The sequence below is a fragment of the Botryllus schlosseri genome, chromosome 8 (assembly GCF_051294905.1).
Source record: "Botryllus schlosseri isolate E-star chromosome 8, Bs_hap1, whole genome shotgun sequence".
Taxonomy (NCBI): Eukaryota; Metazoa; Chordata; class Ascidiacea; order Stolidobranchia; family Styelidae; genus Botryllus; species Botryllus schlosseri.
In genome coordinates, this window is record NC_137243.1 from 24,366,992 (window position 1) to 24,393,382 (window position 26,391).

Genomic DNA, 26,391 nt, shown 5'->3' on the forward strand with positions numbered 1-26,391 from the left:
AGCGAATGTTGGCGAGCTGTAAATGCCTGACGCCCGTGAAATTAATAATCTTCTTGGTCTGCTATAACATTGTTCAGTCAGTCAACGATTCGCGTTTGTGTAATTTGCTGTCTGATCCGTCGTTTTCATCGTGGAATCCTTCCGGGATTTGTATGGCAAGTTGTTTTTAACTTTTCCCCTTGTCAAATTATCGTGATGGTGCGCAACAACTCTTTCTACTTGACAAAGTTAGGAGGAAGTAAACAGTTCGTATTTCAACTTTGAAATAATCGGTTACAGTGGAAATAGTCCAAAAACGTAATCACTAGAGCAGGGGGGGGGGTTGACACGGTAGTAGTTAGTATGATCGCTCGTGACCTGCGTGGGGTTCTTATGGCGGGGTCGCGAGCGGCTGGAAAACCGGGGGTGGCGAGCGGCTCCTTATGCCTTATGGTGGGGTGGCGAGCGGCTATTGCGTCTTATGGCGGGGGTGGCAAGCGGCTCTTATTTCTTATGGCGGAGGTCGCGAGCGGCTGAGAAACCGGGGGTGGCAAGCGGCTTTTATGCCTTATGGTGGGGTGGCGAGCGGCTATTGTGTCTTGTGGTCGCACGGTAACCCTTTTCAGCATAGGGATAGCTCGCACGCGGCTTCGTTGTTGGCATGTCGTACTTCGTGTTGAATATGTATCAAGTAAATAGTCATGTGATTGGTCCTTAGGTAATGTGTATATTCCAAATTACGGTGAGTACGACAATGATATATCGTTATTCTTATGGACGCGGCGATGATTCGTACTTTCGGGTATAGACTGCGAGCGGAATGTCGTACTTTCAACAAAAAAGGCGTGAAAATAGTTTGCAAAATCTAGGAATTACTCTCATGGTAATGTTTGAGTAATTAGATTACCCCAGAGCCGGCGTAGACGGCGATTCGAATACCAACAATAACCACGCTCACAAACTAACACTTCGAATAGGTGTGAAATATATAACAAACCCCGCAATCACTGACAAGATAATGTCTCGGACATAACCATCTTTAGCGACTTGGTGTTACAGGCATATCGATCACTCACGCGGTGAAATTTTCGTAAGCAGTTTGGCACAGAACTTGATTTCACTCGTAAGATTTAATAAGTAACGAATAACAGACCGCCGGTATCGGTAACTTGAATAGCGACAAATTGTCACTTATTTCCGCTCTAACCCTAATCCTTTGTGAAGTGAACGCTTATTCAAAAGGGTGTGATATAATTTTAAAATCCAACGACCGCTCACCGGATAATACTTCAGACATAGCAATCCCTCATGCCCGCTCACAAGGTAATATTTCCGCAATAAGTTTGTCACAGAGACGATGATTCGAAAACCAACAATTTGACACTTTCTGGTGGTTGCTATATATGTTTCACGCCTCCGGAATAGTGGCTGACTTTAGTTGCGTGATAAGATCCGTAAAATATTCAATCAATGCGTTAGTTTGTCAACTTGAAATGAAACTTACTACACAGCTCAAGTTGATTCGTATCTGAATGTGTTAATTCGGTACAATTCTAATTAATTTGAGAAATCTTTTCGTGATCTTTTGATTCGACCGTAACCTGAATATTACTGACGCCGACTTTCAGTCATATTGAATTATTCGCACATTCCGCGCCGCTGTTTTCACACCTATAGAATCAATACCAACTATAACTCTACAAGAATCAAGAATCACAAGTATGTGCATTATACAGTTATTATCTTTATCAACATGAATTTAAACTCTTAACAAAAACACGCAACTAATCATTTGCCAACTCTAGCATTACCAAAAAATTCAGGTATTGTTGATTGAAAATCCTTGAACCCGTATTATTAAGAGTGTTATAGCACGACGTCGGAATCCACTCGCGAGATGTACTAAAGGTAAATCCAGATAATCCAAAATGAAATAATTGGACTTTGACATAGTCTGAATTGAAATAGATTAACAAACATGACTAACAGCTTTCAACCCAGTCATATTTAGAGATTATACACACATTGATTCGAAACAAGTAATGAAACATTACAACTCTATTCGCGACCTGTCTTTACGTTTGTCAAAGAGAGTTTCAGAAATATTATCCCTATGACATCTCAACATTTTAACATCTTGCCATCAACAAAAGAGTAAAATACAAAAACCTTGTCAAGTCAATCCGTTTGTAACTCACCGAACCAAAGCGAAAAGTAGAAAAGACTACGCAAGTAATCACCACAACCCACAAACATATCAAGTTCGGTTTTAGGCATATACCACCAACTCGTCTTTTTTGTTCAACTGTAAAAGTCGTTACTATACCGCAAGACCAAGAAATTACTATGCGGTATATCTTGTAAGACAAAAATAATTACTTCTCGGTGTCGGCGACTTGAGGTTAACATAATATATTTGAGTATACGACATTTGAAAGTATGACCATCGTAGTTTCTTACAATCGAACGCAGGTGTTATATCGAAAATTATCGTGATGTAAACATAAGGATTGTCACATCGATTTAACATATGAGATTTCGTAATGGTCTATCATGACTTGATTATTAAATTATTCGCGTTAATTAGACCCGGCGTTGTGGTAAAGGTTATTATGACAGCAACAAACTTTTCAGTACCGTTGTTATTAACATATTGAGTTGTAAAACTATGCGTGTCTGAAATGTTCTTTAATGGAAAATTATTCCACCTTGGTACATATCACCCTGCGTATCGCGGATATCAGAAAATATTTTACAAATGTAATTGTCTCCACTAACCAAGACTAAAGATGAAACAACAATTTCCTTTGTTAAACAATAACCGGTACAATACTTTATCATCGTAATCAACAGTGAGAATTGAAACACTTTCGCACATTATCCGGTGTCAAGATATCACACTGGGTGAATTGACATATAGCCGCTTGATTAATACCTAATCCATTCGCACCATTTCACATACTTTGATCATTACAAAAGTAAATTGGAATATGTTTGCTAGATGCATTCAATTCAGTTAGAAATATCTGGTACACAACAATCGTAATATCAAGGAAGTACTTGCTACGCTGTAATCCACTTAACGTGCTTTGCATTGTTGTTCATTTGTAGTATTGATTGTTTTTGAACCCCCAAATAATAATTCCCGACATGAAACCAAACCGCTGAAAGTCGTTACCATCACAACGAAACAATTTGTACGATGTTTTTCAAATGCATCCTATAGTTAGGTGTACTAGAATTATTTGTGTAACACATACGCCGACAATGCAATCGAAAATTTTTCCGTTGTCATTCGCTAAAGTAAATGTCATCACAATACTCATCAAGCTGTCATCTGTAAATCAAGATTACATCCAACTTGTAACTGTATCGTTTAACTACCGGGTTGCATCAGTTTGCTATTTTTGTCATTTAGTGACTGCTGAACATACCAAACGATACACATTCACTTACGAAATACTGTGTTGGTCGTAATTTCCATCATCGTGATAATCGAAGTACATTTGTTTCGAGTTCATAACAACCGACTACTTTTCTATGACCCGATATATTTTTGACAAGTTATGCTTAGAAGATTGGTGCATCTCGCGAAAAATAATATACCACTCATATTGATACTGCTACTCCATCGACCGGTATTTTCAAACGAGTCGATTTTCAACCGAGCAAAATTTATTACTCGAGTTGTCCTGCTTACTATATTTAAATGTAAACTCACCCGTCTTTCAACAACAAACAATGATAAAAAGTACACAAGCAAACACAACAAGTTTTACTTTTGTAGGACACTAATTATTATTCCACGCATCTCATTTCATACTAAGTGTATATGAAAGATATTCATGGTACACGAATATATTCGCTCATGCTACGAACATACGCAATGATTGGTGACGCTTTCACACTATTTCGATTTAGTGTAACAAAAACAACAACAACAATTTTCACTCTCTTGACTTATGAAAACAACAGAAGAACCTTCATTCAATATTTTGTTTTTTTTGTCAACTAGTTACTTTTTCATGAGACCTCCACTACTCTTACAAAAGTACGAAAGATATTTACATCACACAAAGTAATCAACTTTACTCGATATTCCCATGCTACGAACCTGTACAATGATTGGTGACGCTTTCAAACTGTTTCGTTACCTCAAGACCTTTATTGTCTGAATGGTTGTTCATGTATCTTATTAATCAAATAGTTCAACACACAACAATAGTACGAACAGAAACATCAGAGTTGTTTACACAAAAGTTTGTATGCGTACAGTATGCGAATACCATGTGTAAGTCGAGCGCAATTGCGGTATCCATCCAAGTTTAGTTAACACAAATTCATTACAACGGAGCCGCGTAAACTTTCGTGAAAGAAAAGCATACCCACTTCCCGAGGGGTCTGTCAATGTCATAACAATAAACCAGATACTCCAACAACAGAGTACATATGTTTTCTAGTCGCGATCCTTACATCTTTCACATAGATCAATCTACTTTGCTATCGAAAAGTACTGAGTCATCATATGGTTATCCTCACTAGTAAAACATACTATCATACAAAATGGTCGTTATAGTTTGCACACCAACGGTACATCGTACAAGTAACAAGTCTCGAGAATCCAGTTATTCAAAAAACGTGAAAGTATTTCTACACCAAGTCGTTATGTTGACGAAAGCGTATATTGTAATATCATGATCGATTTGCATTCGTTGGCCACAAACTGTCACTACTCTAAATAATTCTTTTTCACTCAAACACAAACGCATACTTGTCACCATTCGTTTTCATCAAGCACGGGTTCAGGAAACTTACTTACGACATGAATTTTTATTTTTATGTTGTGTAAATAGGTAATAATTAATTCAAGTCAGACATGGGGTGATTACTTCATGAATGTAATCGATTGCGATTACGATTACTTATGAATCACGCGATTACGATTACGATTACGATTACAGCAAAATCCGCGAGTAGTCGATTACGATTACGATTACTTTGGAAAAGTAATCACGATTACTCACGATTACATTCATTTTGCTTCTGAGAAGTTATCTTTGGAAGAGAACAATGCGATGAAAAGGCCTCATGAGAGAAGATCTTTATTTTTAAATGAGACATAATGACGTCATTTCCTGTGTATGACATAATATACCATTGCATGATTCACCCAGAAATAGGCATTTCGGTGCCAGCCAATACCGCGCCGCAACACACCAAGACATGCTACATTGGCCGAAACATTGTGTATTTGTCCATTGTCCATAGCTGCGCTGGATGGTCGCGAAGAATAGTCTTATCAATCTCAGCCCCACAATACAAATGCCACCGGGGGCACTCACTGAGGAAAATGATCAATCACGTGCATAAATGACAATTTTTGGGTGCGTCTCACGACAGTTTTTCGTTTAGTTTTCTTTTCGTCTGCTACGTTTGGGCGACTCCAATAGCTGTTGACTATATAGCAGACAGGAGGTCACGAGTTAACAACATGCAATAAAGTTATAGTCGTAAATTATGTGCCTAAATATTCGCGCTTGGCGCGACTTGACAGCAAATGCACAGCGGATCCATCGCATCAAATCGTGTTTTCCAGTTCTTGTGAAAAGCCCGGTCTTTACGGGGGGTCTGGGGGACTTCGCCTGCCACAAGCTTTATTGATCGCCTTATGGGGAGCACAAGATCACCATTTGTGAGAATGGCGGTGGCGAAGTGCTGTTTCGGTACTGATTCTAGCTGAAATCCACGCTAACATGGTGTGTAAGCGGATGGCCAGTGGCATATCCGAATGATGAGTATAAAATTGCGAAAGAACAATTGTTGCCCGTTTTAAGTAGGGCCGTATGAGAACTGGATAAGGTACACATCAACTTCTGACTGCAATCGACTTAATACAGATATTTCGATCTGCCGTTAAGCGAGTAACGGAAAATAACGGCTCGGTTGTGATTTTTTTATCAGCAGCCTGGTTTTTAATGCTTCGATGTAGAAAATGTCATGTTTAATTTGACGGGTACAAAATTTCAAATCGTTGTCCATTGTATACGTAAATAGTCCTAACGCTCGCCAATCAGCTACGGTCAGATTGCGTTTACCTATGCATAACAAAACATCAATACATTGTACAATGTACAATTTGTACATACGTTACTATTCGAAACTAGGCCTAGTGATGATTTTTATCCAGCAGCGAGGTAGTGGTGTGTGCAGTGTAATGATCAGTGCAGTGACATAATCCACAGCGGGTGTTCTTACAATCACAGTACTACATATACATCGAATATCTATTTATTACGTGCGGATAATTCGTTACGCAATCAAGAACCACAAGCTAATACTTGTGACGGAATAATGAATATAGAGGCATTTGAAAACCCGACATTTCTGCTATCCAAAACGTGTTTTAAATCACACTCTTCGTTGCTCATGAATGTTCATTGTTCAGTTTATGTCATGGGCATTGCACAAATGAAAAGTAATCGTTCTTTCTCAAAGAAATCGATTAGATATGTGAAGTAGTCGATTACGATTACGATTACTTCGGATTTTTTTCGAATGTAATCGATTGCGATTACGATTACTTGGAAATGCTGTAATCGTCGTAATCGATTACGATTACTAATCACGATTACCCCATGTCTGATTCAAGTAACACTATATCAACATCATCGACTTGTGCTAATAGATTTACATGCGGTCTTGTGGTTTTCGTCGGGACATACAGCACGAACTAACTGTAGACTCCTCTCTGTTGTACAACTACTCGGTAATCGAAATGCATTAACATGTAAACAACGATCTTGTTTCGTCACACCAAAAATATGTTCACTATCGCGATACTCCGCACAAGACGTGCATAGCCTTTTCACACTCGTAATAGTATACCAACGTCAAGCGATAACGTTTAACAAGACCAACGACACTGAACCCACGACGTTTACCTATGTAAAATTACCACTTTCACTTGCCAGTCCATCGTTTACCTGACTAAACATATTATTTTCCTTTGGAGATCTGACGTTTACCCAGAGTAAGAAACCATTTTCACTTGACAGTCCATCGTTTACCTGACTAAACATATTATTTTCCTTTGGAGATCTGACGTTTACCCAGAGTAAGAAACCATTTTCACTTGGAAATATATTTTTTCCTTGGCTAACAAACCTTTTTTCACTTGGAAATATATTTTTTCTCTGGTTAACAAACCTTTTTTCACTTGGAAATATATTTTTTCTCTGGTTAACAAACCTTTTTCACTTGGAAATATATTTTTTCTCTGGTTAACAAACCTTTTTCACTTGGAAATATATTTTTCCCTGGGTAACAAACCTTTTTTCCCTGAGCAACAAACCATTCTCACTTGGTGGTCGTCGTTTACCCGAGTAAAAATATCATTTTCTTTTGGAGATCCGGCGTTTACCCAGTGTAACAATACATTTTCACTTGGAAAAACACTTTTACCTAGAGTAACTAATCATTTCTCCTGGGTAACAAACCCTTTTCGTCTGGAAAACTATCATTTGCCTGAGTACCAATACAGTTTTCACTTGGAAATCTATCTTTCACCTGGGTAACAATACCATTTTCGTTTTGAAAACTGACAACCACACCGAACAATTTGATATTTTTGTATATTGTTACAACGGGCAGTGACAAAATATACACCAACAACGACTCCGATACATTTGTCTAATCAAATATTCACTTGCTCTGATGCATCCCATCGAAATCATTGGTTACTCGCATGCAATAACAATGTGCTGTTGTACATCGACATGTATGTTTTCGTAATTGGGGAATAAAGGGGTTTCCGATATGGCCGCGATGTCCGGGTTCGCGCTTTGGATTTTCCAGAGTCAAAATGTCTGAATAAAACACCTCCTCGACTTTGGTAACTGGTTGGTACACGGATAATGATGTTCGGAAAACGGATGAATTTATGTTCCCCATCGCGCTAACAACTCCGGGTTACTCGCGGGTTTCCTCAGGTCTGTTTACTACAGGGGTGGGCAAACTACGGCCCGCGGGCCGCATGCGGCCCGCAACACCGTTCTGTGCGGCCCGCGAGAGTCTAGAGAAACTTATTAAAAATATTGATAAAATGCGTACTAAAAATCGAATTATTGCAGGGACTTGATTAAACTTTTTCTTAGTATATTTCACCATGATAATTCCAAGGCAGTAGGTCTCAATCTGGTGGACGCGTGCCCCTTGGGGTCATGAAAGGGATCTCGAGGATCTCGAAGCTGAGCTCAACTGAAATTTTTTTCGCGCTTCGCGCGATTTACTTATAATTCATAATGATTGCTCTGTATTTAATATGAATTTCATATTTTAAAATCTCTCATCAGTAGTCCTAACCTCCAAACTATCCGTTAGGTTTGCTATAGCATCCTGGTTGCGTTTTGTGATGTGACGATAAGGGGGCGCGAAATCTACACATATAGTAGAAGCGTGTTTGAAGCTAACATGGTTATGATGCTGTGAGCATTGTGTGTCCTGGAACTGAGCCCAAAGCGGAATTAGTAAATCTATGAACAGATCACTGCTCACAGTTTTTTGTATTTCAATCCTGTTCTCAGAATCGGGACAACAGACTTTCATCTCCATAGTTTTGAAAAATTGGTTATTGAGGTCGACCAGCCTATGAAATCTCGCCATTGTTTCTGGCGCGTGTACGATATCATCATAGCAATGTTTGGTTTGTTTCAAATAAGCATGTATATTATCTCCATGTCCTCACTTTATAATCAAATACTAGCAATATTGCGTTTTGGTTTATGATCTCAATTTGATATAGTGCGGCCCGCGAATGGATTCAGATGTTGAATGCGGCCCGCGAGCTCAAAAGTTTGCCCACCCCTGGTTTACTATATTGTGTCTTTACTGGTCAATACATGTCGCTCCAGTCAGCCGAAACCGGATCACTAATATGAGAAAGTGTGTGGGCCTGATCCGGATATTCACTCATGAACCAACGACCAATATTCAAGTAAACATGTTACAGACCGTGTTTTGTCTCCATGAAAAATACCAATGCATACACCATCACATACAAGTAACGTCACGATTGTTCACAAGTATTCACGTAAACGAGGTGTACATACAATGTGTCGGTGTACAAACATCATGGAAAACAAATTCATGTTCTAAAGTATCATCATGCGACGACTCTGTACATTCAATGTGGGCATAGATGACGCACGACATGATACAATGGACAGTGCATTATGCATACCGATATATTCTCAGTCAAATATGCGAACCGTGTACTATCACGCATCCCGATTTTCGCTGAATATCCACAACACCAACAAATCTGTACATTTATTTTCCCTCGACCTCGACGATAGAGTTGTCATCCCAATGTACCAATCGAGTGTATGGTTCATCAGGTGTAAAATCCAAATCAAATGTCACCAAGGTATCGTTTTTCATTTTCAATATTTCCACCGCTGCATCTTGTCTGTGTCGTAAAACAACGGTGTGGGGCCAGAGGAATCTATGGACAGTTACGCGTAGTCCCATATTTACTCGTGGGTATACTCAGGTAACGACAACGCTTTCTCAGTGGTCTGCGTGGGTGAACCGTTTCAATACGTAGCTGGATCAACTAGACCAAAAGTTTCCAACCGTGATTTATGTTGACCTGTCGAGTTACGAGATAGCACCCTCTTGCGGTGTGATTAACACGAAATAAGCCTTCAACTCACAGAGACACACCTTGGAGTACATTATCTAATCGTAATCGAACTAGAGATTCACACACACACAGAGTCCCTGTTTACGATTTCAATCCAGAGTCACTGCTCACGATGTTTATCTGTAGTCGTTATGTGGGAGTAGCGACATCCGACATATTCATCGCGTGAAAGAATGATAACGATGGTGATCGCCAAATACATAAAATCAGGTTAAACACTGCGGTCTCAGCAAAAAAGTTTGCAGGTTAGGACGACCAATACGTGGAGGGATTGAGCGAGTTACGCAACCCGATTATGTCGAAGTCTGGATCACGATACAAGTCTACCTGAGAATCCGAACAATCTAGCAAAATCAAGGTGTGAACCCGTGAAAGGGTTGTACTCGTGTGAGATTCATTTTTCACAAGTTGGGTGGAGGTCGATTCATACTAAGATCGTGTTACGTCCAATTATGGCTGCTTGCCTGTCTCCAAGTCATCTATGCCCACATTGAATGTACAGAGTCGTCGCATGATGATACTTGAGAACATGAATTTGTTTTCCATGATGTTTGTACACCGACACATTGTATGTACACCTCGTTTACGTGAATACTTGTGAACAATCGTGACGTTACTTGTATGTGATGGTGTATGCATTGGTATTTTTCATGGAGACAAAACACGGTCTGTAACATGTTTACTTGAATATTGGTCGTTGGTTCATGAATGAATATCCGGATCAGGCCCACACACTTTCTCATATTAGTGATCCGGTTTCGGCTGACTGGAGCGACATGTATTGACCAGTAAAGACACAATATAGTAAACAGACCTGAGGAAACCCGCGAGTAACCCGGAGTTGTTAGCGCGATGGGGAACATAAATTCATCCGTTTTCCGAACATCATTATTCGTGTACCAACCAGTTACCAAAGTCGAGGAGGTGTTTTATTCAGACATTTTGACTCTGGAAAATCCAAAGCGCGAACCCGGACATCGCGGCCATATCGGAAACCCCTTTATTCCCCAATTACGAAAACATACATGTCGATGTACAACAGCACATTGTTATTGCATGCGAGTAACCAATGATTTCGATGGGATGCATCAGAGCAAGTGAATATTTGATTAGACAAATGTATCGGAGTCGTTGTTGGTGTATATTTTGTCACTGCCCGTTGTAACAATATACAAAAATATCAAATTGTTCGGTGTGGTTGTCAGTTTTCAAAACGAAAATGGTATTGTTACCCAGGTGAAAGATAGATTTCCAAGTGAAAACTGTATTGGTACTCAGGCAAATGATAGTTGTCCAGACGAAAAGGGTTTGTTACCCAGGAGAAATGATTAGTTACTCTAGGTAAAAGTGTTTTTCCAAGTGAAAATGTATTGTTACACTGGGTAAACGCCGGATCTCCAAAAGAAAATGATATTTTTACTCGGGTAAACGACGACCACCAAGTGAGAATGGTTTGTTGCTCAGGGAAAAAAGGTTTGTTACCCAGGGAAAAATATATTTCAAAGTGAAAAAGGTTTGTTAACCAGAGAAAAAATATATTTCCAAGTGAAAAAGGTTTGTTAACCAGAGAAAAAATATATTTCCAAGTGAAAAAAGGTTTGTTAACCAGAGAAAAAATATATTTCCAAGTGAAAAAAGGTTTGTTAGCCAAGGAAAAAATATATTTCCAAGTGAAAATGGTTTCTTACTCTGGGTAAACGTCAGATCTCCAAAGGAAAATAATATGTTTAGTCAGGTAAACGATGGACTGTCAAGTGAAAATGGTTTCTTACTCTGGGTAAACGTCAGATCTCCAAAGGAAAATAATATGTTTAGTCAGGTAAACGATGGACTGGCAAGTGAAAGTGGTAATTTTACATAGGTAAACGTCGTGGGTTCAGTGTCGTTGGTCTTGTTAAACGTTGTCGCCGGTAGCTGTTGGTATACTATTACGAGTGTGAAAAGGCTATGCACGTCTTGTGCGGAGTATCGCGATAGTGAACATATTTTTGGTGTGACGAAACAAGATCGTTGTTTACATGTTAATGCATTTCGATTACCGAGTAGTTGTACAACAGAGAGGAGTCTACAGTTAGTTCGTGCTGTATGTCCCGACGAAAACCACAAGACCGCATGTAAATCTATTAGCACAAGTCGATGATGTTGATATAGTGTTACTTGAATTAATTATTACCTATTTACACAACATAAAAATAAAAATTCATGTCGTAGTAAGTAAGTTTCCTGAACCCGTGCTTGATGAAAACGAATGGTGACAAGTATGCGTTTGTGTTTGAGTGAAAAAGAATTATTTAGAGTAGTGACAGTTTGTGGCCAACGAATGCAAATCGATCATGATATTACAATATACGCTTTCGTCAACATAACGACTTGGTGTAGAAATGCTTTCACGTTTTTTGAATAACTGGATTCTCGAGACTTGTTACTTGTACGATGTACCGTTGGTGTGCAAACTATAACGACCATTTTGTATGATAGTATGTTTTACTAGTAAGGATAACCATATGATGACTCAGCACTTTTCGATAGCAAAGTAGATTGATCTATGTGAAAGATGTAAGGATCGTGACTAGAAAACATATGTACTCTGTTGTTGGAGTATCTGGTTTATTGTTATGACATTGACAGACCCCTCGGGAAGTGGGTATGCTTTTCTTTCACGAAAGTTTACGCGGCTCCGTTGTAATGAATTTGTGTTAACTAAACTTGGATGGATACCGCAATTGTGCTCGACTTACACATGGTATTCGCATACTGTACGCATACAAACTTTTGTGTAAACAACTCTGATGTTTCTGTTCGTACTATTGTTGTGTGTTGAACTATTTGATTAATAAGATACATGAACAACCATTCAGACAATAAAGGTCTTGAGGTAACGAAACAGTTTGAAAGCGTCACCAATCATTGTACAGGTTCGTAGCATGGGAATATCGAGTAAAGTTGATTACTTTGTGTGATGTAAATATCTTTCGTACTTTTGTAAGAGTAGTGGGGGTCTCATGAAAAAGTAACTAGTTGACAAAAAAAACAAAATATTGAATGAAGGTTCGTCTGTTGTTTTCATAAGTCAAGAGAGTGAAAATTGTTGTTGTTGTTTTTGTTACACTAAATCGAAATAGTGTGAAAGCGTCACCAATCATTGCGTATGTTCGTAGCATGAGCGAATATATTCGTGTACCATGAATATCTTTCATATACACTTAGTATGAAATGAGATGCGTGGAATAATAATTAGTGTCCTACAAAAGTAAAACTTGTTGTGTTTGCTTGTGTACTTTTTATCATTGTTTGTTGTTGAAAGACGGGTGAGTTTACATTTAAATATAGTAAGCAGGACAACTCGAGTAATACATTTTGCTCGGTTGAAAATCGACTCGTTTGAAAATACCGGTCGATGGAGTAGCAGTATCAATATGAGTGGTATATTATTTTTCGCGAGATTCACCAATCTTCTAAGCATAACTTGTCAAAAATATATCGGGTCATAGAAAAGTAGTCGGTTGTTATGAACTCGAAACAAATGTACTTCAATTATCACGATGATGGAAATTACGACCAACACAGTATTTCGTAAGTGAATGTGTATCGTTTGGTATGTTCAGCAGACACTAAATGACAAAAATAGCAAACTGATGCAACCCGGTAGTTAAACGATACAGCTACAAGTTGGATGTAATCTTGATTTACAGATGACAGCTTGATGAGTATTGTGATGACATTTACTTTAGCGAATGACAACGGAAAAATTTTCGATTGCATTGTCGGCGTATGTGTTACACAAATAATTCTAGTACACCTAACTATAGGATGCATTTGAAAAACATCGTACAAATTGTTTCGTTGTGATGGTAACGACTTTCAGCGGTTTGGTTTCATGTCGGGAATTATTATTTGGGGGTTCAAAAACAATCAATACTACAAATGAACAACAATGCAAAACACGTTAAGTGGATTACAGCGTAGCAAGTACTTCCTTGATATTACGATTGTTGTGTACCAGATATTTCTAACTGAATTGAATGCATCAGCAAACATATTCCAATTTACTTTTGTAATGATCAAAGTATGTGAAATGGTGCGAATGGATTAGGTATTAATCAAGCGGCTGTATGTCAATTCACCCAGTGTGATATCTTGACACCGGATAATGTGCGAAAGTGTTTCAATTCTCACTGCTGATTACGATGATAAAGTATTGTACCGGTTATTGTTTAACAAAGGAAATTGTTGTTTCATCTTTAGTCTTGGTTAGTGGAGACAATTACATTTGTAAAATATTTTCTGATATCCGCGATACGCAGGGTGATATGTACCAAGGTGGAATAATTTTCCATTAAAGAACATTTCAGACACGCATAGTTTTACAACTCAATATGTTAATAACAACGGTACTGAAAAGTTTGTTGCTGTCATAATAACCTTTACCACAACGCCGGGTCTAATTAACGCGAATAATTTAATAATCAAGTCATGATAGACCATTACGAAATCTCATATGTTAAATCGATGTGACAATCCTTATGTTTACATCACGATAATTTTCGATATAACACCTGCGTTCGATTGTAAGAAACTACGATGGTCATACTTTCAAATGTCGTATACTCAAATATATTATGTTAACCTCAAGTCGCCGACACCGAGAAGTAATTATTTTTGTCTTACAAAATATACCGCATAGTAATTTCTTGGTCTTGCGGTATAGTAACGACTTTTACAGTTGAACAAAAAAGACGAGTTGGTGGTATATGCCTAAAACCGAACTTGATATGTTTGTGGGTTGTGGTGATTACTTGCGTAGTCTTTTCTACTTTTCGCTTTGGTTCGGTGAGTTACAAACGGATTGACTTGACAATGTTTTTGTATTTTACTCTTTTGTTGATGGAAAGATGTTAAAATGTTGAGATGTCATAGGGATAATATTTCTGAAACTCTCTTTGACAAACGTAAAGACAGGTCGCGAATAGAGTTGTAATGTTTCATTACTTGTTTCGAATCAATGTGTGTATAATCTCTAAATATGACTGGGTTGAAAGCTGTTAGTCATGTTTGTTAATCTATTTCAATTCAGACTATGTCAAAGTCCAATTATTTCATATTGGATTATCTGGATTTACCTTTAGTACATCTCGCGAGTGGATTCCGACGTCGTGCTATAACACTCTTAATAATACGGGTTCAAGGATTTTCAATCAACAATACCTGAATTTTTTGGTAATGCTAGAGTTGGCAAATGATTAGTTGCGTGTTTTTGTTAAGAGTTTAAATTCATGTTGATAAAGATAATAACTGTATAATGCACATACTTGTGATTCTTGATTCTTGTAGAGTTATAGTTGGTATTGATTCTATAGGTGTGAAAACAGCGGCGCGGAATGTGCGAATAATTCAATATGACTGAAAGTCGGCGTCAGTAATATTCAGGTTACGGTCGAATCAAAAGATCACGAAAAGATTTCTCAAATTAATTAGAATTGTACCGAATTAACACATTCAGATACGAATCAACTTGAGCTGTGTAGTAAGTTTCATTTCAAGTTGACAAACTAACGCATTGATTGAATATTTTACGGATCTTATCACGCAACTAAAGTCAGCCACTATTCCGGAGGCGTGAAACATATATAGCAACCACCAGAAAGTGTCAAATTGTTGGTTTTCGAATCATCGTCTCTGTGACAAACTTATTGCGGAAATATTACCTTGTGAGCGGGCATGAGGGATTGCTATGTCTGAAGTATTATCCGGTGAGTGGTCGTTGGATTTTAAAATTATATCACACCCTTTTGAATAAGCGTTCACTTCACAAAGGATTAGGGTTAGAGCGGAAATAAGTGACAATTTGTCGCTATTCAAGTTACCGATACCGGCGGTCTGTTATTCGTTACTTATTAAATCTTACGAGTGAAATCAAGTTCTGTGCCAAACTGCTTACGAAAATTTCACCGCGTGAGTGATCGATATGCCTGTAACACCAAGTCGCTAAAGATGGTTATGTCCGAGACATTATCTTGTCAGTGATTGCGGGGTTTGTTATATATTTCACACCTATTCGAAGTGTTAGTTTGTGAGCGTGGTTATTGTTGGTATTCGAATCGCCGTCTACGCCGGCTCTGGGGTAATCTAATTACTCAAACATTACCATGAGAGTAATTCCTAGATTTTGCAAACTATTTTCACGCCTTTTTTGTTGAAAGTACGACATTCCGCTCGCAGTCTATACCCGAAAGTACGAATCATCGCCGCGTCCATAAGAATAACGATATATCATTGTCGTACTCACCGTAATTTGGAATATACACATTACCTAAGGACCAATCACATGACTATTTACTTGATACATATTCAACACGAAGTACGACATGCCAACAACGAAGCCGCGTGCGAGCTATCCCTATGCTGAAAAGGGTTACCGTGCGACCACAAGACACAATAGCCGCTCGCCACCCCACCATAAGGCATAAAAGCCGCTTGCCACCCCCGGTTTCTCAGCCGCTCGCGACCTCCGCCATAAGAAATAAGAGCCGCTTGCCACCCCCGCCATAAGACGCAATAGCCGCTCGCCACCCCACCATAAGGCATAAGGAGCCGCTCGCCACCCCCGGTTTTCCAGCCGCTCGCGACCCCGCCATAAGAAACCCACGCAGGTCACGAGCGATCATACTAACTACTCACGGTGGTTATTCAATACTATCCTTTCGTCGCCATGGGCACGCTCGACTCGCCTCATCGGACGACAGAAGCACCACGTTTCACTCTTTCCCCCGACGGCCGTGTAATTAGCAATGTCATGACTTGCTCCTTATTTGGTAGGGCACTGACGTAATTTGTTTCATTTTAGAGTTTTTGCGAGTATGTTTTAACGTCTTGTTATCAGATGGGTTAGTTGATCCGGGTTCACTGTTCGTCAATGATACAAAGTACCAGAAAGACACTGTCTCTGGATTAGCAAGCTAGTTAAGAATATCGGATTTTTCAGAATAAACCGATCTAAGTAATCTGATTGATGAGAGATCTATCTTTTTCCAACAAATGATTCAGTGTACTAGACATGAAATTCCTCCAAGACGTTGCGACATGACATGAATATCTAGGGTGGATTGCATAGATGCATATTGAAAAGTAATCAAAATCACCGAATGACTTAATCGGCGATAATTTAATCAGCGAGAAAGGTCACCTGGTGACTCTGTGGAACAGATATGGTTTCGCCTGTGAGTTATCTTATCGCGGATTACTGACGCAAAACGACATATGACGTGCATTAGCAATCAGCTGTTTGCGATCGGTGGCAGTATGAACTGTGTCGTCATAAGGGAGAGATTCGATCTTTATAGATGTGTATATTTAGTTGAGTGGTTCTTAACCTTGCCTTCAGCGCCACCCAAGGGGGGCTGGCGATTCTGAAGGAGGCGGAAACGCTCAGGCGGCGATATGGGGGGTGCTGAAGAAAATGGCTTCGCAGTAGATGTGGTAGTAGGACATGTCCTTAATGAGAATTCAGAGCAAATTAACAGTCCACAAAACTTGTCAAATCCCGAGATTTTTGGTCGCGCTAATCGACGATGTTTGCTACATATGTTTTCATAAATGTAGTGGGTTATTATAATTCATGCAAAGAAATTGCGCGTACTTTTAGATCGCCAATTTCCCGTTAGAACAGTGCCGTCACGCCGGCTAGAATTATTTTCAACGAAATGATTCGAATTAGGTATTATTCCACAGCGCACAGCGTGTGAAAATCGAAGGAGGCACTGTATATCCCTTTCGAGAATGAGAGCCCCTTGTGCGTAAAATAGTTTTTCAAGCTTTGTGCACGAAATGAATACTTGTATTTGAGAGCCACAAAATTAAACCGTCAGAATATATCTCCATCGTATCATAAAGGATGATACTGTATAGTGTTGTGGTTCACAACCTCACATGAACGTTGTGATTGCTTTGTTCTACATTTCCTGTAGTTTTGTATATTTATTTTCATTTGTTATGCGCCATTGATTGTAATGTGTATGCTCTTACCGGTGGCAACTGTGTCTCAAGGCCTTGCGTCATTCTGGTCCTTAACCGGATTTACGCTGGTGTGACAAATAAAATTGGACATTCATGTAAAAATTAATAACTGGGTACCTTACCAAATTCAATGTGAGCAGATATATATGCATCCCATTCTCAGTTGACTTACTTTATAGTTACACAGAGCAGTAAGACAAAATCCAATATCATTAAATTCCCCGTATTGCCGCCAATCGCAGAGGTGAATTCGGGATGGTTCGAACCACAGGGTATGAGACCGTAACCGCAGTTAGAGCGCGAAATATTTCCAATAGCTATGTCCCGAAAAACCCGACTGGACTTCGACCTCTTACCAGGACCGAAACTGCTGCAACCCAAACACCCAATCGGTGAGCTAGAAGGGTGCCCTAAATTATTTCGGTGAATAAAGATAGATTACACATCATGGTTTGACGACTCACGGAAGAATACGAATAATATAGAAAATAGAAATGGGCATTTCGGCGTCGGCCATTATTACCACGCCACGATGCAGGAAGACATATGAAGTTTCGGTCACTTTGGGACTTCGAGAAGTGTGTCAAAAAGATCGTCAGCGAGAAAACCCCTTATGTTGACCGTAAACTTCGATGTACATAAGTCTATCGTCCATAATAGGTGCTTAAATCGCTCGTGCCGAATTATCATGTAGTCGCAATCTGCACACACATGACAAATAGCATCCCTCAGAGAAAATTATTTGCCATTGAAGAAATACCAATTTTGAATCGTGTGCTTACTTTAGGTTAATACGTTTATGATTTCATCTTTTGAATATAGCGGACAAGAGGTAACAAAATAATAGCATGTAACGAATTAGTTTTAGCAACGGGCACGCCCCAATATGTTGAATTATTAATTACATGGCCTTCGTTTCCCAAAACAACACCTCACTCAGCGCTACTGGTAAATCTGATTACGTGGGGTGAGAGGATAAAAAGTTTATAGCGACATATATATACAATTATCACCTATTCATTCATGCATTATAGATAATTTTGGCGCCTAGGGCGACCAGGCTAAATAAACTTTGCTGACCGTCGAAATCACGCGACGGGGTTCTTGGGGGCGAAGCCCTAGGAAGTTTGGTTTATCACGATATGGGTGCGCAAGACAATCGTTATTTTAGGGGGGCTGACGAAGTGCTGTTACGGCCCTCCCTCTTACCCATTGTCTTTATTGCAATCATTACAATATAAGGTGGGGGCGCTGGAGCGCGATAATTTTAGAAAGGGAGCGCTGGAGGAAAAAAGGTTAGTTGCTTTCAATAAAGTTGATGTCAATTAAGTTGTTGTTGTATGAGGTTTATTCGTGTGGGTATAGCACAGGGGTTCTCAACTTTCCTTGCATAACGGGCCGCATCTTTAACAGCAAAAACCGCTGCGGGCCGCATAACGTTATTAGCGTATATTTGTGGACTACTATTATATTTAGGTTAATATAGCCTATTGACCAGTCGTATATGGGCATTTAGTACATTTGTATGCATTCTATAGCATTAATGGACAGCGTTCGTAAGCTTTCAGTTGCTGTTTCTAGTGATATTATGTCATCTTCCGACGGAACAAATAAATCCCTTCATGAAGCGTGCATTGCGTTCGTTCTCAAGTCGGTATGTGCACCTTCAAACCCTTGCACCAGAGAACTGAACTCTCTGTTTCAATGCGTGAGCGAGCAACCATCAAATGACGGTAACTTTTTCGCTACATAGATCATTGTCACTTTGAGCTCTCAGTGTTGAGAAGAAGTCTCATGTTCGGGGTAATTTCTGAGCAAACCAATCAACGCAACCCCTCTCCTTTCCTTCCATGGCTGATGCCCTGAACCAATAGTTACAGAAGTCAGGTTTGTCAAGTTGATGTTGTTTGCTAGTCCCCTCTCACCACGTTTGCCCGACCAGCATTACGTCTACGATAGAATACTCCAACACAATAAGCGTTGCAATGTCCGTGGATTTTGTCCAAGGTTAAAGTAGTCAACGCCGCAACGTGTTTCAAAACATGCGACAAAAGATCAACTGACATGGCTGTTACTCTTCTTGTCACGGTTGAATCAGACAACTGCAGCTTCGAAATTTGTTACGTGAAGTTGTTCTTGCTGCTAAATTCTGGAAACAGCGGTGATTCGCACAGTATTGTAACGTTTTGTGGAAAACACACCTTTTCTAGCAGATTGCATGGGTTTAGGAAGCAATTTTGAACCATGCGTCTTTAACGTCGTCGGCAATCTCAACAATGCCTCAAATATGGATTGCTGAGCCTGAGACCTAGCTAGCAACGTTTTTTCTAAGATTAGGGGGTATGTATAACTCCAGATGGAACTGTCCGAAGACCTAATCAAAACAATAAGAATCTGAACTCGACCAGATATCAAGAAAGCAGAACACATTGAAGAATGAAAATAAATCAAACCAAACAGAGACGGTGCGATAAGAGAGCTTAAGTAGCTAAATTAATATGTAACAATACTGTGCCGGTTGTAATTGCGATCATATTGAAAGATCTCGCGGGCCGCAGAATAAGCGTCTGCGGGCCGCATGCGGCCCGCGGGTTGAGAACCCCTGGTATAGCAGATCTAACTAAACCGTTGCCGCTGCATAGGACACAAACCAGGCAATCAACGAACTATATCATTTACCCACCATTTCAGAGCGATATATCTATCACTATTCTGTAATCCAGTGCAAACAAGCATGTGGGCAGAAGTCTGGTAAACAAAAACCGAGAATATATTGGATTTAGTCGCAAAGGAGGGGACTTAAATAATGCTAGGTGTCATAGCATCAGCCCAATGTTCGCCCCATATTTACAAATTAGATTGCTAACTTTACTGAGAAATAAGGTCTGTCGTATATGTAGCATTTTTGACGTCGAATGCAAATGTTTCACTGACAACAACTACAAGATCTTGAGCCATGTTTTCAAGGGATTGGCGGATTGGAAAGTGAAAAAGCTACCAGATCTGATTAATGTACACGCAAATCGCTATGTGCAGAAGAGTAGGCCTGTCACTAGTAGTTGTAATTTTGTCCTCGCCGAGAAAAAATTGTATAAATTACCGATTGAATGTTAGGGCCAGCAGTGAATGTGAAAGTTAGGAATGATATTCCTGCGGTATCAGTTGTCATTTCAAACTCACAGTAAGAGAAACAAATATGGGGAATTATACAGATGATGTTTATCGCCTGGTAGGAAAACATTCCGCGCTGGCCCCTTAAATCCGGGTTTCCATGCACGTACAGTTCTCGTTCGGTTGACGTATTTGTTTCGTCAACCTACGCGTTACTTCCAGAATCAGCCGATATTCACGTCTACTCAAGATGACATTTGGCGTCCTCGGAGGAGCACTCGGTGGTGAATAGTTTTCAAGAAAAGGACAACTCCTAATAGAAGAGGACGGCAGATGGTATATACCAGACATGGGGTAATGCGATTAGTAATCGTAATCGATTACGACGATTACAGCATTTTCAAGTAATCGTAATCGCAATCGATTACATTCGAAAAAATTCCGAAGTAATCGTAATCGTAATCGACTACTTCCCATATCTAATCGATTTCTTTGTGAAAGAGCGAATAATTTTTATTTGTACAAGGACTATGACATAAACTCAACATTCACAAACAAGGAAAAGACATTATACCAGGTTAATGATAGCACAAACGTCTGATTTAGAAACACCACTGCTCATTATTACGTCAGAAGTATTAGCTTCGCTCATGACTGCGTAAGAAGTATCCATCCAATCCACACATTGTATGTACATGGATATTCGGCGTACATTGTAGTGTGATTGTAAGAACACCTGCCGTGCAATATATCAGGTTATCGCAACACTCCAGACGCCACTACCTCGCAGCAGGATAATAATCACCATTCTGCCTAGTTGCAAATGGTAACTTATATACTGATGTTTGGTTAAAGGTTCTGCTTATAGTTAAACGCAATTTGTCTGTTGGTGTTTGGCGAGCAGCAGACCTCAGAAATTTAGAGGTTCACGTTCACGAACGAACCTTTGTAGGTTCTGAGCTGTAAACCTTTTTTTCACATATTACAGTTTTCACTTCATTATAACAGCTTTGGTTGAAATGTATTGCATTTTAACTGCTGGCCACTCAATGCATGGTGCTGGCAGCTTGAAAAAAAAATCAACACTAAACGCGCATGCACCTTGAGAATCTCAAAAATTTTGCTCGAAATAACCAGCATTCCGTTTGTGAATATTAAGTGACTCTCTGCTGTGAGCTTGACCAGCATTGACACAGCATCAATAGCGTGATGCACTACATGTAGCCAGAGAATTATGCTTATTCGACCAATCAAAGGAATTGATATCGTTGTCTAATGTAAAAAATCTAGCAGGTGTACGTGGTCAATCTTGACTTCATATGTTTATTGTATCATAAAAACAAAATCCGTGGGATTGGGGTGTTGGCTACCGCTGTATAATTTTTTAATTGGGTAATATCGGTTTAATCGGTAGCAAGTATATAATCCCGTTTTACACTCTGCTCAATATTAACGTCACAATACTCGGACGCCGAATGCATTGTCGGGCTGGCCTGGGTCGTTAAGGCGTAAGCTTATAGGCTGTATCAGACGAGGCGATGTCGGCGGAGCGTTAGTGTTTGTTTTATCATCGCTGCCATCGGCCGAATCGCCGCCGATTTTAATTGACAGTGTCAATTAACTCGGCGACATCGCCGGCGATGAGAGAAGTGAGAGATGCGCTCATGCGTATCCATATATAAACCAGTGTCGAGACTTGAATAGCGTCACTTTTGCTCAAGCCGTTTGGCGGACGGACCTTCTGGCGAGGCATTGCGAAACGAATTACTGCGATGTAGTACTAAATTATTGAGCCGCTCCACTTATCCAGTATAAACCGGCGTTGCAAAATCGGATGCACCCACCACCTTCGAGTAGCATCAGCACGCGCATATTCTTCTACAGCTATCATGGCAGTCAAAACTCGTGCTACCTTCAACTTTTTTGACCTACCCTTACAAATACCATACTACCATGGTTCAGAGAAGGTTTCATTCGACAAGACATTGCAGCATGAACACATTGGACAGACATCATAACCATATTGCAGAATTAGTTTCGAATATTTTCGGCTAGTTGTAACTTTGTTTCCGGATAATTTTGACCAGACGTGACTTTTGACTTCAAGTCGAAAGAAAAAAATCGTCAGCTCGACAACCAAAACGGACAGTGTACCCCTTGTTATAGGACTGGTAGCACTCTAAAGTTGTTTTGTCAAAGGTCCAAGCAAATATAAACCAGCCAACTCTAGGCCCTAAATGTATCTAGCTCCGCTGCACAATTGGGATTCTTCGGAATATTTATTCTGTTCGGATTTTCTGGATTATGGACAAGATTTTTCGGATTTGCATGGGTATTTGGATGAGATTGTTCGTATTCGGAAGGATTGCTCATCAGAGCTTTGAGCTGTCGGATGGATTCGGATTCTCAGAAATCACTATCCGCCCATCACTGATCATAATACGGTAGTATGTACGATTGTACGTTGTACAGTACAGTGTACCTGACCAGGGATATCTAAAACTCCGGGATGGCGCACTCTCTCGTTTTCACTCTCGGCGCCGAGCGACAGGAGTGCCACATGTTCTTTGTTCAGAGTTCACTCTCGCTCAGCTCTTGAGTCGGACGGTTCTCGCGGTTAAGGAGATGTTGCAGTGTTATTTAGATCAATTTTGAGGATGTAGACTAATATATGGTATGTGATGGATGATCAGATATCCATAGTCTAGTGTGCCGGCAATACCAGTATAAATTACCGGTATTTTGCTACATTTCGTGCAACTGTTTTGATATATTATTAGTTGTCAGGAACACCTGTGCTAGTGGGGCTGTTGGTTGTATTCGAAGCATGTTTAGTAGTTTATCAAGTCATTTAATTGAAATCATAATTCCTCATAAAAGCTTCCTTGTATTGTGCTAGTAGCTTGAAATCCCTGTCTAGGCAATTCATCCTATTTGTATATTTATACTAAGTTGTGTCATTATATGAATAACTACTACTAAGACATTTAGCTGCCTTTCTATCGGTTCACATTATTATTTTAACTTTGTTAACCCAGGGACAATGACTATCACTGATAATTAGTATGGGGTATACATGTTGCATTCCTGGGTGCAGCACTGGGTACAGGTCTAGTAGTAAAACTGGTGCGACTGCTACACTGTTCAAGTTTCCACGGGACGAAAAATCGAAGGAGAAATGGATCAGGGCGATACCGAGGCAGAACTGGACACTGTCGGTGAACCACAGGGTTTGCTCAGAACATTTCACTCGGGACCATTTTGTAACAAGTAGGGCCTACCTGTGACAAGACAGAGCGCCGTGCTCGCAAGCGTAAATCAGCAGATTTCTTAAGACTTCGTCTGAAACCGAATGCTATTCCTCATATATTTCCAAAATTGCCAAGTTATTTGAGTAGAACTGCCCCATCTCCTCGAAGCAAGAACACTGGTTCATCAGCTCGTCTTCGATGCTTAAGTTTACTCCAACAACGAGGATTGTGCATCGCATCACGTCTCGATCAGTCTGATCATGGAAATTATCATGAGGATGATGCACCCTCTTCATCCCAGTTCTCGTGGTTAGTTGAATACTTGCCATGTTGCCATTGACGAGGTGGCTGATAGTGATGCGGCTGTTTCTTTCTATGTAAGTGGTTATATTGGGCGGTCCATTACCAGGCGAAGGCATTGTGGCAAATGCAGTAATTTACTTGTTAAGAGCATTGCTGTTCCGCCACTGTCTGGTTCTATACCAGACAAGTACAAATCAGTGCTGCAAATTGCAAACGGGGTGGTCTCTCAGAACCATCTGACTATTGTTATGTCTTGACAACCCTTGCTGTCCAATATTACACAGCTCTAGTCAACGACAGTGATGTTATGAAAAAGTTCATAACCTGTCCTAATCCAACAAGGGTTTTTATATCTGCCATTCGCGAAATTTTGAAGTCAACTTTTCTGTGCAATCTCACATCTGTTGTATGTGAGACTGACAAAGATCCCCATAACAATTTTGAATTGATCATGCAAACGTCATTTAACTGTTTTGCAAAACAACAGTTGAAACGCTTCAACAGCAAGACTAGTTCCAAGCTGCCCATGAGCCAAAAACAGCAAAAGATCAGGAAACCTAACTCCATGGGTTCCAGCAAATCTTAGTGATTTCTGGATGTATCTGCTTTGTATGTTATTACACCTGCTCTGTATCTTCCCTCGATAAAAATACCTTTGTGTTCAGCTAGTGATTTCTTATTCTATCTGCTCTGTATCTTGCCTTGATTAAGTTGGTGATGTTTGGTATCTGCTGTGTCTTTACTAACCTGGATTAAAATATGTTTGTCATCAGCTAGTGATTTTCAGTTGTATATATCTGCTCTGTACCTTGTCTCGTTAAAAATACGTTTGTTTCCAGCTAGTGATTAAAATACTGGTCTTGATTAAAATACTGAAATCTGCTGTGCATCTAACCTGTATTAAAATGTTTGTCATCAACAAGTGACTTTTAGTTGTATGTGCTATGTACCTTGCCTTGGTTAAAAAATACGTTTGTTATCAGCTAGTGATTTTTGATTGTATCCGCTCTGTGATTTTTTGTTGTATTTGCTGTGTATCTTGCCTTGATTAAAATACACATGCTTTCAGTTACTGATATTTAGTACATTCGTTTTCAGCACTGTATGAGATAACCATAATGTCTGCTAGGCAGTTTTGATTTTACCTGCTCTGTGTTTTTTGGTTATATTTGCTGTGTATCTTGCCTTGAATAAAATACCCGCCTTGATTAAAATACACATGTTTTCAGTTACTTATATTTGGTACATTCGTTTTTAGCTCTGTATGAGATAACCAGAATGTCTGCTAGGCAGTTATTTGAGAACCAAGAAAATTCATGTCAGACAGCAGTAGTGGGATATTCACAGTAATCGTTAACAGTATTATCTACGCTATCGATGCGTTCGAGGTGGCACTCCTATTGCACGCCTCTAAAACGAGAGATACATCCCGGTGTTTAGATTTCCCTGGTACCTGACCTGTACAACAACAAAAAACCGATTCGCAGATGTCAATCATCCCCGAGCAGGTTTAAATGCAACGGGTCAACGCCTTCTGAAACTAATCAAGTGCAACGATCTCTCACATGATGGTAGAGAAATTATCGGCCGACATCACCGGCATCGCCTCGTCTGATACAGCATTTAATATTCCCTTGCAAGTCCTCGTCGAAATTGTTGGCAAAGCGACGGAAGATATTGATTTTATGGGATTATTACCATTTGATTGCCCCAGTCGAAACATTTGGCGACGTTTAAAACGTCAATTTGTACTTTAGCATAGTGGCAATATGTTGCCGGAGTCATCGCTATAGGTATCGTGTACATTAATATAGGCTATTACTTTACTAAAATGTAGGGTTGGAATTAGAAATACGACGTCACGTGACGTCATCAGGTTCACGTTCGTGTTCACACAGAACCTTTCAAAAAGGTTCACGTTCACACGAGCCTGAACCTTTCAGAGGTTCACACCATCTCTAGTACGTACGTACACCGAGCAAAGATTTGAAATTTTGTACTCGCCAAATAAAACATTACAATTTCCACAAC

At 39.7% G+C, this 26,391-nt stretch overlaps 1 long non-coding RNA gene across 1 annotated transcript; it reads right to left on the minus strand.

Moving 5' to 3' along the window:
• Positions 1-22,758: 22,758 nt before the first annotated feature.
• On the minus strand, positions 22,759-25,981 carry LOC145444559 (uncharacterized). The gene is made up of 2 exons (XR_013916718.1): positions 25,814-25,981; positions 22,759-23,288 (listed from the first exon to the last, which is right to left on the minus strand). It is a non-coding gene; the product is annotated as an uncharacterized LOC145444559 (long non-coding RNA).
• Between the last annotated feature and the right edge of the window lie 410 nt (positions 25,982-26,391).